Source organism: Pelophylax lessonae (assembly GCF_965119305.1).
Source record: "Pelophylax lessonae genome assembly, chromosome: 1".
NCBI classification, from domain to species: domain Eukaryota; kingdom Metazoa; phylum Chordata; class Amphibia; order Anura; family Ranidae; genus Pelophylax; species Pelophylax lessonae.
The window spans coordinates 689044804-689061805 of NC_138768.1; positions in this window are offsets into that span (position 1 = coordinate 689044804).

Here is a 17002-nt window from a genome sequence, read left to right on the forward strand (position 1 = left end):
CATTGCGAGTCAGCGATGTCCTGGATGATGATTGGTCCAGGCTGGAGACTGGACCAATCACAGCCAGGATATCACGAAGGTGGGGGTGGCTCAGCGCTTTTTCCTGCGCCCAGGTTACGCCCCCAGAAGGCAGGCAGCCAATCGGCGCCTCTTCTGGGTCGTAAACCCCACCCCCCCCCCCCCCCCCCATATCCACCAGGCCGAGCGCATAGGCCTGCGAACACGATTTTTTTTTTCAAAACTTTATTATTTTTTTGTCATTTTTTTTTTTCTATTTTTTTTTTCTTTTTTTTTTAGGGGGGGCGGCGCTCCGGCGCCCCCTATGCACGGGCCACCACTGATTATATGGTTTTGGTAAATCTAAAGGAAAAAGTCTTCAGAAAATCTCATAGTGTGTATGGCCCATTACAATCCTTTTGCAGGTAGATCAATATACTATATATTTATGTATTAAAGCTTTGCCTAAAGCCATTTCCCCAAAGTTTAGCTTTGAATATGAAAAAATCAGTTTGGGAACCTTTACAGAAGGAATTCACTAAGGCAGATCAGGATTTCTAACTTTGCATGTGTCACTTGGACTTTGGCTGATAACCGACGTTGAGCTTCCTTTGTTGCTGCTGTTATCCTTCTGCAGTGTGGATAGAGTTAACCTCCCTGGCGGTATGATTCTTTTGGATTTTAGGTGCTGAAAGCGGTACCATTATTTTGCATGTAATTCTTGTGAATGAGCAGCCCAAACCAACTGTATACATTTATTATATATATTATATATATATATATGTATGTATACATATATTATATATATATATATATATATATATATATATATATATATATACGTGTATATATATATATATACAGTATATAATGTATACAGTTGGTTTGGGCTGCTCATTCACAAGAATTACGTATATATATATATATATATATATATATATATATATATATATATATATATATTTACATAAAAAGTACAGTAAAACTGCAGGAAAGGGCACTGGGGGGCAATGTAATGTGATTTTATTTTTAATGGTATCAGTGTGTTTGGTGTGTTTTTACATTTGAATTTGGGGGAACGTCACGTCGCAGGAGACGGAAGCCGGGGCACGGAGAGGATCGGGAGGAAGAACCACCGCTACACACCGCCGGACACATCGCTGGATCCCGGTGACAAAGTAAGTAACCTCTTTTACAGGATCCAGCGATGCTTCTGGCGGTACCCCGAGTGTGGCTCGGGGGTACCACTTTCGGCTCTGAAATTTAACCCCGAGCCACGCTCGGGAATACCGCTAGGAAGGTTAAAGTCTAACTAAAGGCAATTTTTATTTTTTAGTTTTGGATAGAGTGGAGAGACATTAGAACATCTGTCTTTTTTTTTTTTTTTTTTATCGTTGTCTGTGTCCCCATTAGGGAGATTAACCCTCTCTATTTCTCCTGTTTAATATTATCATTGAAAGTGAAAGTAAAAGAAAATACCACATTTTGGATTGTCCCCAGAAAAGTAATAGAGGAGAAATCTCTATGCCAATGGTGGTCATTAGTTCTGGTGACCTGGGGGTCCCCAAGAAATTCCTTTAATTTTCAGGGATTTTCCTCTCACTTCCTGTTTGACTATGGGACAGGAAGCGAAGGCAAATCTCCGCAATGGGACACAGATGCGAAAAATAATCTGACAGGGGTTATTACCCTCCATTGCGCCATCCAAAATAGAAAAACAACGTTTTGATTATAGTTCTACTTTAAACTGACTATTCATCAATGCAAGTAAAGCAGCCATCTTTAAGAAGATTACTTTGCAATGCTTGTGTATAAAGTGTCCCCAGTGCAGGGGTAGCCATCTTGGCTGGGTCTGGGGGATGGGTATTGGTTGATGCAACAGAGCAAAGGGACAGTGAGCAAGGCTGCTGGAGATAGGGAATCCTGTTGTGCCACCAACTTGCAGAATTCAGGGAAGAAGCCACTGTGGGGACCATGTGCTGTTGCAACCATTTTCCAAGATGAGAGAACACCATAAGGTTGCAGTGAAGGGGGAACACAATTGTGTGGACAGAGTTTGCAGGACCTATCAGATTCTGTGCTGCCCAGATGAGGGCTGATCAGAAACTGCTGTTGACATCATGCTCTGTGTCTGTGCAATGCTACATGAAAGGGGATGGTCCTGGAAGCAAGCAGGTGTGTTGGACTGAGCTGCTGCTGATTTGATATCCCTACCACAAGCTGACCACAATCCGATGAGAACTCAGAGAAGCAAAGAACCTGAGAACCTTCTCCTTGAGAGGGAGCGATTTGGAGACTATACTATTGAGCCCCCCCATCACTTGAAAGCAGAGTTGTATAAAGTACTTGAAACCCATACTTGAGTAAAAGTACAAGTGCTCGATCAAAAAGTGACTTGAGTAGAAGTGGAAGGGCTCGATCAAAAAGTGACTTGAGTAGAAGTACTAAAGTATTCAACATTTTTTGTACTTAAGTATTGCAAGTAGCTTTTTAAAAAATTTTGCTACTCAAGTACTGAAAGTAAAAGTACCAGTAGTTATGAAAAAAAAATTCTACTCAAGTACTGAAAGTAAAAGTACAAGTACTGTGTTATGTAGTTATTAAAGAAAGAAGTCAAAAGTTTGAACATCATATTGTTTTTTATTATTTCAAATGCAGCTTTTATTTATACATACAGTAGCATTTATTTTCGTATGCGCTGATAATACACATGTTTTGAGCTTCATGAAACCTGCCATCTACTGTTCTGGCAGTGGTAATTTTTATAATTGTAACGAGTAACTATGCAGCACAAAAAAAAAATATTGGAGTAGAAGTATTGAAATCATTGAAAAAATGTAGTGAAGTAAAAGTGGAAGTAGGAGAAAAAAATTCTACTCCAGGAAAGTACAGATACCGCCTTTCAGTACTTAGGTGCCGTAGTGAAGTAGTTCTACTTAGTTACTATACATCTCTGCTTGAAAGGAAGGAAAAAAGGGTCTCAGCAGAATTGAAAGTGAAATATCATCAGCAAATTCTATCCCTGTCTAACGTGAACTGGACTGAATCAGGGCACCCAGGGAGACCCAGAAGAGGGTGCCTTTGGGACTGCTAAGAGGCTACAATCATACAAATTAGTATGTTGTCCACTGGGAACTGTTGTGCTGTCTTGAAAGGCGCCAACTTTGTTTGTTTCGCAAATAACTGGTCAGTGGGATAAAACTGGGTCTGTTATTGGAAGACCGGACTGCCTTTATATACTAATAAAGTCAATCAGCGAAAATCTCAATCAGAAAGAAAATCACAATCAGTGCCATTATTAGGTGTATAAACAAAATTACCAAAAATGTAAAATTAAAGCGGAGTTCCGGCCACAGAATTGTTTTTTTTTTTTAAATACTTCCAAAACAGTGATCCACCTCCCTTCATACATCAGCTAATCCGGTGATATAGAGTGTAATAATAGATTTGCAATCATAAATTCTTACTTTATATAATGTTTGCAGAGCGCCGCCATCTTTGTCTGGGTTTCCCGAAGCCGCAGTATGGAAATGTCTGCCCTGCTTCCTTGTTGTAGAGGGAGGAGGCTGGTGAATGCAGCACAAAATCTCGCGCATGCTCAGTACTATGCGATCGGCATTGTATAGGGACGCCTATCATCGCGTTATTTCCTGTTTGAAAATAACACGATGAGAGGAGTGGCCGGCCGCCTTTGTCACTGCCCAGTGCATCCTGGGAATGATGAGTAAGAGCTCCCAGGACGCATTGCGGGACAGGAAGTGATGGCGCGGGCCGCGGCCGAGGAGGGAGAAAGTAGAAGGAAAGGTGAGTATATTTTCTACAGAAATAAGGTAAGTAAAAAAAAGAAAAAAATACGGGAATATCCAATACTGTTACAGGTGACAATAAGGAAGAGGATGCCACAAAATCCATTGTAATGATTTTGTGGCCGGAACTCCGCTTTAAAATTGTTGCCCAGCCAAACACTGTATAGTGATTCCACAATACTAACAAATTAAAATATACCAAAAAACTGTGTAGGGCAACAACTCACCAGATGATAAAAAAAAAACACTGAATATCAATATAATCATAGGAGTGTGCAGCCTATTATATTAGCTCAAACACATATGCGTGTGCGTGTATATATATTGTGACAGGAAGTCAGCTAAATCTGGGAATGTAGTCACAGGAAGAAGATACATTTCCACCTGATTGAGAAGTCCATTAATTAATTTAGGGTGTTGGCTACAGAGCTAGCCAGCAGGAAGTTGAAAGGCCTTCACCTGTTCAGAATGAGGGAGTTAAGGCTCTATAATTTGTTCAGAGAAATTCCTGTTGTTTGCTGCCTCCAGAAGCTGCATCCTGAAGCCATGTGGGCTGGGAGCAGGAGGACAGTCAGCGTGTGCCTCCCGACAGGATGTGTGGGCCTGGGAGAAGACCCCCCGGAGTGATGTGTGCCCGGGACGGTAACCAAGGGTGAATACGTCTCAAAGGTGAGAAGACGAACTGTTGATGTGAAAGAAACAAAGGACTGTGTTGCCCTGTGAAGCTATTATAAAAGGACTATTGAGTGTCCGCTGGAGGACAAGGAAGTCTGCCCGACGGTAGGTTGGAGACAGACACCTAGGCAGGTTCCAGTTGTGAGAAGGTAGCCGCCCACAGAGGCAAGGATTTATTTTCTGTTTTATTTTATTTTGGATGTTTTGCTGCATACAGCCTGGTGAAGAAAACACCATTAGAATAAACCATAAACCTGTCGTTTGCAAGCACTTTTGGGCTATTTCTCTGTGAAAACGCACTCCCCAAGGAGTCATCCACGCCTACCACCGAGCTAATCCCTCACATATGGTGGAGGTATGCAGTGGGCATAAGCAGAGATCCCTGCAAGGAAGTGCAAATGTTTGATGAACTTTATCTGGTGCATGAGATTGCACAATCTATGTGTGCAGGAGAGAAGATCCTGACAGAAAAAAAAAAAAAAAAAGTGTGTTTTAAAGAGACAGCGGTCTCAAAATTATTTGAACTTTGTTGTGTCTGGTGCAAGTGACTGCACAAACTGTGTGTGCAGGAAAAGAGATCTTGCAAGAGAGAGAAAAACTACATGTGTTAAAGAGACAGTGGTCTGAAAATTTTTTGCTGGACTGTGAAAAATTTGTTTGTGGAGTTATTGAAGATGGGGCGTTCAAAACGCCTGAAGAATGCAAAGATAGATGAAATGAGAGACCGGATTCTATGGATGGAGGGGATGTTGCCGTCTGAACCAGCCCCATCCATGCCTAAAGAGAGTCTACTAAAGAGGAAGGTTGTTGTCCCTAGCAACACTGATGAAACCGCTATGGAGACGCAGTGTGCTCAGATGAAAAGTAAACTCAAAATGGAGGAGATGTTGAAACATCTGATTATATCAAATGCAGCTCAACAGCAGGCAAATGCGGATTTTCAGCAGAGCTTTGCAGCTCAACAAAAGGCTCATCAAGAGAGCATGGCAGGCTGGAAACAGAGACGCCAGCAGCCAATGGAGGCCATCGGTTTGGAGGAAACCGAGTATGTGTGCAGGGCTGAGTTGGATGCCTTGCAACGGAAAATGGAAGAAAAGGAACAAGCCTTGGAATTGCTTAAAATGGAGCATAGAAACTTGCAGGAAATGAATGAACTACTCAAGTCTCATGTGTTACAGTGGGAAGAATCCACTGCTCTTCTTTTGGTCGAGTTGCAAAAATGTCAAGACACTATAAAGGAGAAAGATACCATCCTCATGGAAAAGGAAATTGAAATTCAGACTTTGCAGAAGCAAAGTATGTGTGAAATGTTGGAGTTGCGTAATCAGCTGGAAAAAAGTCTTCAGTGTTTGGAAGTTACAAAAATAGACCTGCAGGAGTCGCAGGAACAGAATGTCGCTCTGAAAACGACATTGTCTCTCAGCGACAACGAGAAAAGTGAAAGAGAGGCTAAATTACTGAGTACTGTGTATGAGCTCACCACTTTGAGCAATGTGGTAGATGAATTACGTGCAGACTGTGAAAGTTGGAAAGGTGAAGCCCAACGTTTCCAGCAGCAGTTAAAGGAGAAAGAAGCCTGTGTGGCAGAATTACATTCTTATTCCCAGATGCTAGCCAATGAGGTGAAGGCTCTTATGCAGGGAAAAGGAGATTGTGAACATAAGAGGGAAAAAGTAGAGGCACAGCTTCTGGAATCGCAAGTCAAGGTGTCAGAAGGTGACCGATTGTGTGCTAAGCTGTCAGAGAAGGCAAACCGACTGCAGGTTGAGTTGGACAATGTTACAAATCAGCTTTCTCAAGCAGACAGAAAATCTAGAGAAATTGCGGAAGATTTTTCTATCTTGGAATCGCAGCTGCAAGACACGCAGGAACTCTTACAGGAAGAGAGGTGTCAAAGGCTGAGTTTTAGCACAAAGCTCAAACAAATGGAAGATGAGAAAAATGGCTTCCTGGAACAATTAAAAGAGGAGGCGGAAGCAAAGAAAAACCTATCAGAACAAGTCGCAACATTGCAAGCTCAGATAGCGGATATGAAAAAACGCATGGAAGAAAGCGTTGGTTCATTACAGTGTGTTGAAGATGTGAAAAAGAAGTTTGATCAGATGCTTGGTGAAGAGAAGACTGTGTCTGCAAAATATGCAGAAGAACGCGCACGTGCAGAAACGGAGGTGCGTGATAACGAGAGCAAAGCCCTGTTCTTGGCTCGCTCTTTGGAGGAAGCTCTAGAGTGTAAGGCTGAACTAGAAAGTGTTAAACAGCTGCGTACAGAAATGGAAGAATTGGTCAGCTCCAAGGATGATGTTGTGAAAAGCGTTCAGGAGCTAGAAAAGTCTAAGCGAGCCTTAGAACAGCAAGTAGAAGAGATGAAGATTCCGTTGCAGGAACTGGAAGAGGAATTCCAGGCAACAGAGGATCTGTCCCAAAGAGGGGATAGTGTGCCTGATGCAGTTTTTAAAAGGATCAGTGTTTTGGGGTCTGTCCTGAGTGAGCCTCAGAAATGTGATGACATGTGGCTTGAATCACCCCTTTGGAATAAACCGTTCCTTCAAAAACTTCAAGCATTGGAAAATGTATCATTAGAACTTCAGCAAACAAAGGAGCTGTGTAAGAAATGTGATGATTTCTCAGTTCAGGCTGAAAACCTAGTGGAGAAAACTAAAGCGGAGAAAACTAAAGCAAGTGATATAAATCTGGGAGAAAAAAGCAAACGCCACCTAGTGGAGAAAACTAAGGCTGTTGGTGAAAACGTGAAGCAAATGAATAAGTGCCTTTCAGGGAGTGTTTCCAAAATGGAACTGGTGAAAGACGGGTGGCAGAAGTTTGATCGTGATCTTGAGATGCATTCCATGTGGAATTCAGATAGAGAAAAGGAACCAGGTGACTTTGAGCGGTCAAATAGTTCAGCAGAAAGTGCATTGAAGAAACCTGTAAAAGAATGTGTTGCAGTTCCATGCTTCTTCACTGATGCAGAGAGGAGGTCTATAATGGATACCACCCAGATCGCTGGGTTCAACTGTGTTGTTGCCTTTGACCCCTATGTTGGTGGAAGGAAAGTTGATGATGTTCTGGTTGGCTTCTTCTGTGAAGAGTTTGGCAAGAAATATAAACTGAATATCAAATCAAATAGTAGGCCTTTACTGCGACTCGCTCAGGAGGGCGAAAAGTTTAAGAAGTTGATGAGTGCAAATGCTTCAGATCTGCCTATGAATATGAAATGTTTGGTGAATGATATTGATATCTCTGGGAAAAGGAACAGGGGTCACTTTGAAGAAATGTGTGACAGCCTGTTGTCTCAAATGGAAAATCCTCTGCACAGCATCTTAGAGCAAGCAAAGCTCAAGAAGGAAGATCATTCCCTTTTACAACAAAAAGTCAATGATTGTGTACAGATGTATGGAGAGGCAACTCAAGTCACAGAGGGATGTCAAGAGTCCCTACTTGGAACAAAGCTTAGTGAAGCAAAGGTTCTCAAAGTTTTGTGGAAAACATTTATGGATTGCAGAGAGAGGCGTCTTAAGAATGTTGAAGACATTAAGACTAGCCCAATTGAGTTGCCTATGGATCACGGTCCTCCATGGTGGATTGGACAGACGGTTATGAGGGACAAGCTGTCTGACATTTATGAGAAAGCTGTCAATGAAGATGACAGAAACGAGAAGGAGCAAAATGATGCCAAAAATGCAGTTGAAGAATGTGTATATGAGATGAGAGACAAACTGTGTGGCATTTATGAGAAATCCGTCAATGAAGATGACAAAACAGTTTCATCCGGAAGCTTGAGGATAATAGGAGGCTTATCAGTGAGTCAGCAGTGCCTGACACATGCGTGCCTGGAAATATGTGTCCCAACCCTAGGGTTGAAACAAGAGGGGGGGGTATGTGACAGGAAGTCAGCTAAATCTGGGAATGTAGTCACAGGAAGAAGATACATTTCCACCTGATTGAGAAGTCCATTAATTAATTTAGGGTGTTGGCTACAGAGCTAGCCAGCAGGAAGTTGAAAGGCCTTCACCTGTTCAGAATGAGGGAGTTAAGGCTCTATAATTTGTTCAGAGAAATTCCTGTTGTTTGCTGCCTCCAGAAGCTGCATCCTGAAGCCATGTGGGCTGGGAGCAGGAGGACAGTCAGCGTGTGCCTCCCGACAGGATGTGTGGGCCTGGGAGAAGACCCCCCGGAGTGATGTGTGCCCGGGACGGTAACCAAGGGTGAATACGTCTCAAAGGTGAGAAGACGAACTGTTGATGTGAAAGAAACAAAGGACTGTGTTGCCCTGTGAAGCTATTATAAAAGGACTATTGAGTGTCCGCTGGAGGACAAGGAAGTCTGCCCGACGGTAGGTTGGAGACAGACACCTAGGCAGGTTCCAGTTGTGAGAAGGTAGCCGCCCACAGAGGCAAGGATTTATTTTCTGTTTTATTTTATTTTGGATGTTTTGCTGCATACAGCCTGGTGAAGAAAACACCATTAGAATAAACCATAAACCTGTCGTTTGCAAGCACTTTTGGGCTATTTCTCTGTGAAAACGCACTCCCCAAGGAGTCATCCACGCCTACCACCGAGCTAATCCCTCACAATATATATATATATATATATACATTTATATCACACACACACATTAGCTCAAACACATATGCGTGTGCATGTATATATATATATATATATATATATATATATATATATTTATATCACACACACACACACTCTTTTAAATAAACACAAACAAACATTTTACGACTTGATCTACGGAAGATTTATGACCAGGCCATTTTTTTGCAATACGGCACTGCGTTAATTTAACTGACAATTGTGTGGTCGTGCGTTGTCCCATAAATAGAGCTTTCATTTGGTGGTATTTGATCACTTCTGCATTTTTTGATTTATTGCACTATAAAGCAAAACATACTGACAATTTTGAAAAAAATATATATATATATTTTTTACTTTCTGCTATAAAAAATATCCAATACATTTTATTTTTAAAAATCGAATTTCTTCATAAATGTAGGCGAATATGTATTTTACATATTTTTTGTAAATAAGCGCATATTGATTGGTTTGCGCAAAAGTTATAGCGTCTACAAACTGTGGAATATAGTTATTCATTTTCTTTTTTTCTCTTACTAGTAATGGCAGGATCAGCAACTTATAGTGAGACTGCGATATTTCAGCGGATATTCGGACACTTTTTGGGGACCAGTGACACTAATACAGTGATCATTGCTAAAAAGAAATATGCACTGTCTCAGGGGCGATCAAAGGGTAATTGTATGCCTAGCTTGTGTTTTACTATAGTGTGGGAGGGGCTTTTACTAGGGGAAGACATGGATCCTTATCCCTGCTTTGCAGAGACACAGAATCAATGCCTTCCCTCCTGTCAGGACAGCAAATTGCCCTGTTTACATAGGCAGACTGCCAATCTGTCTGTCTGCAGGATGATCTGCGGGTGACAGCGGACATCGAGTCTGCGGTACCCGCTGATCGGTTCTTGCTGTGTATAACCATTCACGCCCGTTACCCAGAAGTGCAGAAACATGTATATATACATGATCCATGCGCACAGCTGCCGTCCTGTAGCAGTAAAGCAGCTGCTATTGGGCAGTCAGAAAGTGGTTAAAATGTAATAAAAACATTTTTTTGTGTTTTAATACATTTTACATCTTATGGCAGAGCCACTCAGTGAGAGATCTTTCCTATCTCCCATCTCCGCACACAGAGCGATAATGATAATGATAATGCGCATGCCAGGGCCATTTTATGACACCACTGGGCTTATGTGCAAGATTGTAATTTGGCAATAATGAAAGTGAAAAAAAAAAGTGAGGCGCTTGCAGCATGCTGTGGCAAAAGTTGGGTGTGGTTTCCAGGGGCTGAAGGTAGCACCCACTGGTTACATAGTATAGTAAAGATGTCTAATGATTGAGGGGATAATTGCCTTGTGCAGCTGTTCAGCTTCAATTCAGCTCCTTCCTGACAGGGTTGCCAACCCCCAAAAACTTTTATTTTTTCACTAGGAAATGATAGAATATATACTGACAGAGCGCACCTTTTATCAAGGACCTGAAATATGACAGAAACTCCTATTAGAAACCAAGAGGGGAAGAGGGGGTGGAGGGATAAAAACAGAAGGGGGGAGGAGGGAGGGGGAGAAGTGGGAAGAGAGAAAGAAATAGGAGGAAGAGAGAGATGAGGGGGGGGGGATGGGAAAGTAGGGGATGGTGAGGGGGACAGAGATGAGGGGGGAGAGAGAGGTAAGGGGGGGAAGAGAGAGGTGAGAGGGGGGGAGAGAGAGGTAAGGGGGGAGAGAGGGGTGAGGGGGGGTTGAGAGAGGATAAGAGAGAAGGGGGCAAGAGAGAAAGGGGGGAGAGAAAGCAGGGCAAGAGAGAGAGGGTAGAGAGGTGAGGGGGAGGGGGAGAGGGAGGTGAGAGGGAGAGTGAGGGAGAGAGGGTGTGAGAGAGAGGATGAGCGAGAAAGGGGGAGAGAGAGCAGGGCAAGAGAGAGAGGGAGGGGAGGGATAGAGAGGAAAAAGAGGGAAGAGAAGGAGAGGGTGAGAGAGGGAGAGGGGGAATAGAAAGGTGGGGGAGAGAGAGGGAGGGGTAAAAAAGAGGGGGTTGAGAAAGAGGGTGTTCAGTATGCCTGCTATTTACAATCATGGTCCCAAGCTGCTCTTCCTTAGGCTCATGCAGTCAGGTTCAGAGCTGCTGTGTATTCCGTATTTCATTCTGCTGCTTTCATAGCAAGCTTTTTCACAGCAGCAGCGTAAGTGTGCGGAGGGGTGGACATAAATGGGCGGATGCAGCCTCCTCCATCTTCGTTGTATACAGTATCTCACAAAAGTGAGTACACCCCTCACATGTTTGTAAATATTTTATTATATCTTTTCATGTGACAATACTGAAGAAATGACACTTTGCTACAATGTAAAGTAGTGAGTGTACAGCTTGTATAACAGTGTACATTTGATGTCCCCTCAAAATAACTAAACACACAGCTATTAATGTCTAAACCGCTAACAAATGTGAATACACCCCTAAGTGAAAATGTCCAAATAGGGCCAAAGTGTCAATATTTTGTGTGGCCACCATTATTTTCCAGCACTGCCTTAACCCTCTTGAGCATGGAGTTCACCAGAGCTTCCCAGGTTGCCACTGGAGTTCTCTTCCACTCCTCCATGAGGACATCACGAAGCTGGTGGATGTTGGAGACCTTGCGCTCCTCCACCTTTCGTTTGAGGATGCCCCACAAAAGCTCAATAGGGTTTAGGTTTGGAGACATGCTTGGCCAGTCCATCACCTTTACCCTCAGCTTTTTTAGCAAGGCAGTGGTTGTCTTGGAGGTGTGTTTGGGGTCGTTATCATGTTGGAATACTGCCCTGCGGCCCAGTCTCCGAAGGGAAGGGATTATGCTCTGCTTCAGATGTCACAGTACATGTTGGTATTCATGGTTTCCACAATGAACTGTAGCTCCCCAATGCCGGCAGCACTCATGCAGCCCCAAATCATGACACTCCCACCACCATGCTTGACTGTAGGAAAGACACACTTGTCTTTGTACTTCTCGTCTGGTTGCCGCCACACACACTTGACACCATCTGAACCAAATACGTTTATCTTGATCTCATTAAACCACAGGACATGGTTACAGTAATCCATGTCCTTAGTCTGCTTGTCTTCAGCAAACTAAAACAAAGAAAGACAGAGGCGACTCTAAGTGTAGACTTTTTATGATACGTTTAATAGGTAAAATTATGCACTCACATCTGCAAGCATATGCTCATATCAAGGAAACTCATAGGAAAGGTTCAGATGTGGGTAGGTAATGAAGAGTGGTCATCCAGTCCTAAGCATCCATCCCGCTGGAGCCGAGATCCCCTCGCCGTGGCCGGCAAGTACGGGGGAGCTGAAACCAGGAAGCAGGCTCGGTATGGTGACTGAAAGCGAGGCTTGGTGGATGGTCGGATGGGGATGACGTCATCTGTCAGAGGGAGAGATAGGAGTTTACTATAGGGCGAGGCTGGAGAGATTGCTTGTATGGAAAGCATAGGAGGAACAATCTACTTTATCATACAGCTATCTACATTGATTTGATTTTGTGGGGTGCAGTGCACAATGTTTTTGCCCGGAGGGAGAGATAGGAGTTTAATGTAGGGCCAGGCTGGAGAGATTGCTTGTAGGGAAAGCATAGGATATGAACAATCTGCTTTAATCAGAAAGTGATCTACATTGATTGTATTGTGTGGGGGTGCAGTGAACGATCTTTATGCCCTGAGGAGAAGGGAGAAAATTTTTTTTATCAGTCTGTTAGGCGTGCGGTGCTGCACATTTCATGCAACCTCAGTGCATATGTGTGTGTGCTTAATCTGCATTTAAAAAAGAAAAAAAATGTTTTCCTTCATATTTAACTTTAAAGGCTGTATGTCAGACAGACATTGCTTTTCTAACCTGCTCTTCAAAAAGCACCAATGTGAGGGGAAAATAATTTTTTACAGTATTTAGGATAAAAAAATTATTTTTCAGTTTTTTCATTCATACATTACAGTGCGATACACCCATTTCATACTGTTGTATTGCGCATTGCAATAAAAAAAATATTTAGGGGACAAAAGAGTTGATTGCGGCCCTGTCCGCATATGTTACAGTGAGATACACCCATTGCATACTGTTGTATTGCGCCTTGCAATAAAAAAAACTATTTAGGGGACAAAAAAAGTTGATTGCGGCCCTGTCCGCATATGTTACAGTGAGATACACCCATTGCATACTGTTGTATTGCGCATTGCAATAAAAAAAAACATTTTAGGGGACAAAAAAAGTTGATTGCGACCCTGTCTGCATATGTTACAGTGACATACACCCATTGCATACTGTTGTTTTGTGCCTTGCAATAAAAAACTATTTAGGGGACAAAAAAAGTTGATTGCGGCCCTGTCTGCATATGTTACTTTGACATACACCCATTGCATACTGTTGTATTGCGCATTGCAATAAAAAAAAAACATTTTAGGGGACAAAAAAAGTTGATTGCGGCCCTGTCTGCATATGTTACAGTGAGATACACCCATTGCATACTGTATTATTGCGCCTTGCAATAAAAAAAAACATTTAGGGGCAAAAAGAGTTCATTGCGGCCCTTTCTGCATATGTTACAGTGAGATACACCCATTGCATACTGTTGTATTGCGCCTTGCAATAAAAAAAAAACAATTTAGGGAACCAAAAAAGTTGATTGCGGCCCTGTCTGCATATGTTACAGTGACATACACACATTGCATACTGTTGTATTGCACCTTGCAATAAAAAACTATTTAGGGGACAAAAAAAGTTGATTGCGGCCCTGTCTGCATATGTTACAGTGAGCTACACCCATTGCATACTGTATTATTACGCCTTGCAATGAAAAAAAAAAATTTAGGGGCAAAAAGAGTTCATTGCGGCCCTGTCCGCATATGTTACAGTGAGATACACCCATTGCATACTGTTGTATTGCACCTTGCAATCAAAAAAACTATTTAGGGGACAAAAAAAGTTGATTGCGGCCCTGTCTGCATATGTTACAGTGAGATACACCCATTGCATACTGTTGTATTGCGCCTTGCAATAAAAAAACTATTTAGGGCCTTTTTTCGGCCTTCCCGCTCACCGCCTCATATGTGACGTGCCCACAAGGTGGAACTCCACCTTGCACATGCTGGCCAGACTGTGCGAGCAGCAGCAGGCCATAGTGGAGTTTCAGCTGCAGCACGCACACGTGAGTCGCTCTGCGGAACAGCACCACTTCACCCCCAATAACTGGGCCATCATGCGAGACCTGTGTGCCTTGTTGCGCTGTTTCAAGTACTCCACCAACATGGCCAGTGCCGATGACGACGTTCTCAGCTTAACTATCCCACTTCTATGCCTTCTTGAAAAAACACTTTGGGCGATGATGGAAGAGGATGTGGCACAGGATGAGGAGGAGGATGAAGAGGTAACATTTCTAAGGCTTTCAGGGCAGTCATTCGCAAGTGCCTCTGAGGGTGGGTTCCTGCACACACAAACACCAGGGACACAATTGTCCAGCAAGGGCACAGTTCTGGAGGATGACGAGGATGAGGAGGAGTAGATGGAGGAGGATATGGAACCATGTTCACAGCAGGTTGGCACCCAGGCCAGCTCATGGCCATCACTGGTGCGTGGCTGGGGGGGATACGGAGGACACAGAGGATAAACCTCCCACAGAGGACAGCTTTTCGTTGCCTCTGGGCAGCCTGGCACACATGAGCGATTACATGCTGCAGTGTCTCCCTAATGACCGCCGAGTTTCCCACATAGTAACTTGTGCTGTTTACTGGGTGGCCACCATGCTGGATCCCCATTACAAGGACAATGTACCGTCCTTAATTCGCTCACTGGAGCGTGATCGGAAGATGCGCGAGTACAAGCGCACGCTGGTAGACGCGCTGCTGGTGGCATTCCCGCCTGAAAGCGGGGGCACAGTGGAAGCACAAGGCCAAGGCAGGGGAGCAGGAGGAAGAAGTTGTCAACGCTGTCAGGGCACCGCCAGCACCTCAGAAGGCAGGGTTAGCGTGGCCAAAATGTGGAAAAGCTTTGTCAGCACGCCACAACAAGCAGCAGCACCACCAGCTGATATGGAACGTCTTAGCAGGAGGCAGCATTTCACTAACATGGTGGAGCAGTATGTGTGCACACACCTAGACTGAATGACAGGTCTGCTCCCTTCAACTTCTGGGTCTCCAAGTTGGGCACATGGCCTGAGCTTTCCCTTTATGCCTTGGAGGTGCTGGCCTGCCCTGCAGCCAGTTTATTATCTTAACGGGTATTTAGCACGGCTGGGGCGTTATCACAGACAAGCGCAGCCACCTGTCCAGAGCCAATGTGGACAAGCTCACGTTCATTAAAATGAACCAGGCATGGATCCCACAGGACTTGTCCGTACCTTGTGCAGAATAGACATGTATACCGGCCTTACCCAGCCATTGCTGAATTTCTTCTTTCTTACTCTTTTGGGGTGTACCCGAATTTAAAACATTTTTTTATTAAAAACCAAAACCAGCATTGGCGACCTCGTCCTCCTCCTCCACTGCCACCGCCGCTTCCACCTACACTGCCATATCCACTGCCATATCCTCCGCCACCTCAACCTCCTACTCCATATGGGCCTCGTCCTCCTCCTACATCATTCAAGATGATTATTTTTTATTTTTCTGTTTTTTATGTTCTTTTAAGTTATTTCCCTATCCATATCTGTTTGCAGAGCACTTGTCATGCTCTTAAGATGATTTTGCTGCCATTTACAGCCCTCTAGCCCTTTCCATGTTTATTTTAGAGGCATTTTAGTGCTCAAAAGTTCGGGTCTCCATTGACTTCAATGGGGTTCGGAATCGGGACAAAGTTCGGGTTAAGTCCGGGTCACGAACCCAGACTTTTTTTTCAAGTTCGGTCGAACCCGCCGAACCCGAACATCCAGGTGTTCGCTCAACTCTACTTCTGATGACTCTTCCATGAAGACCATGTTTGTACAATTATCTCTTTATAGTGGAATAGTGTACCACAACTCCAGTGTCTGCCAGATCTTTCTGGAGGGATTGTGCAGTCAAACGTGGGTTTTGAATTGCTTTTCTCACAATCCTACGAGCTGTTCTGTCTGATATTTTTCTTGGTCTTCCAGATCTTGCTTTAACTTCCACTGTTCCTGATGACTGCCATTTCTTAATTACATTCCGAACAGAGGATATTAACATCTGAAAAACGCTTTGCTATCTTCTTATAGCATTCTCCAGCTTTGTGAGCGTCAACTATTTTCAGTTTCAGTTTTCTAGACAACTGCTTAGAAGATCCCATGGTGCTGATTGTTGGGGCAAGGTCAGATGAGTCTGGGCATTTAAAACCTTTGAGATTGACATCACCTGGTCTTCCCAGACAATGATTGAGAACAATCCATGACACTGGCAGGTCTCAGCCTTGCAAAGGGGGCAGTGCATGCTATAAATTCTGCAGGGTGCCCAAACTTTAGCAGATGCCATTTTTTTGTTTTCTGTAATTTTGAAAGTGTCAATTATGGAAATAAAATCTAACTTTTGTTGACATATTATAAGAATGTCTAATCTGTAATTTGATGCCTTTTGGATATTTACCCATCTTTCCTTGGCTTCTTTATGCACATTAATACAAATTTTTACCTGGGGTGCCCAAACCTTCGATCCCCACTGTATATATATGTATATATATATATATATATATATATATATATATATATATATATGTATATATATATTGATATTCATTGTTTTTTTTTATCAACTGTTTTTTGGACAATGTCTGTATATACTGTTGCTAGGTAAATGCAGTTCAGTTCTGGTAATTACTGTTAGTCAGAATAATTATACTACAGGTGTTTACCATATCTCTTAGTAATGTTGCTCTCCTATTGATTATTTGGATAAGTACACTTCTTAAAGATATGCTTGGCCTAATAAATTTGTTGAAATACCTCAAGGTGTGTTGGTAACTGCTAGGTGAGTGAGGTGT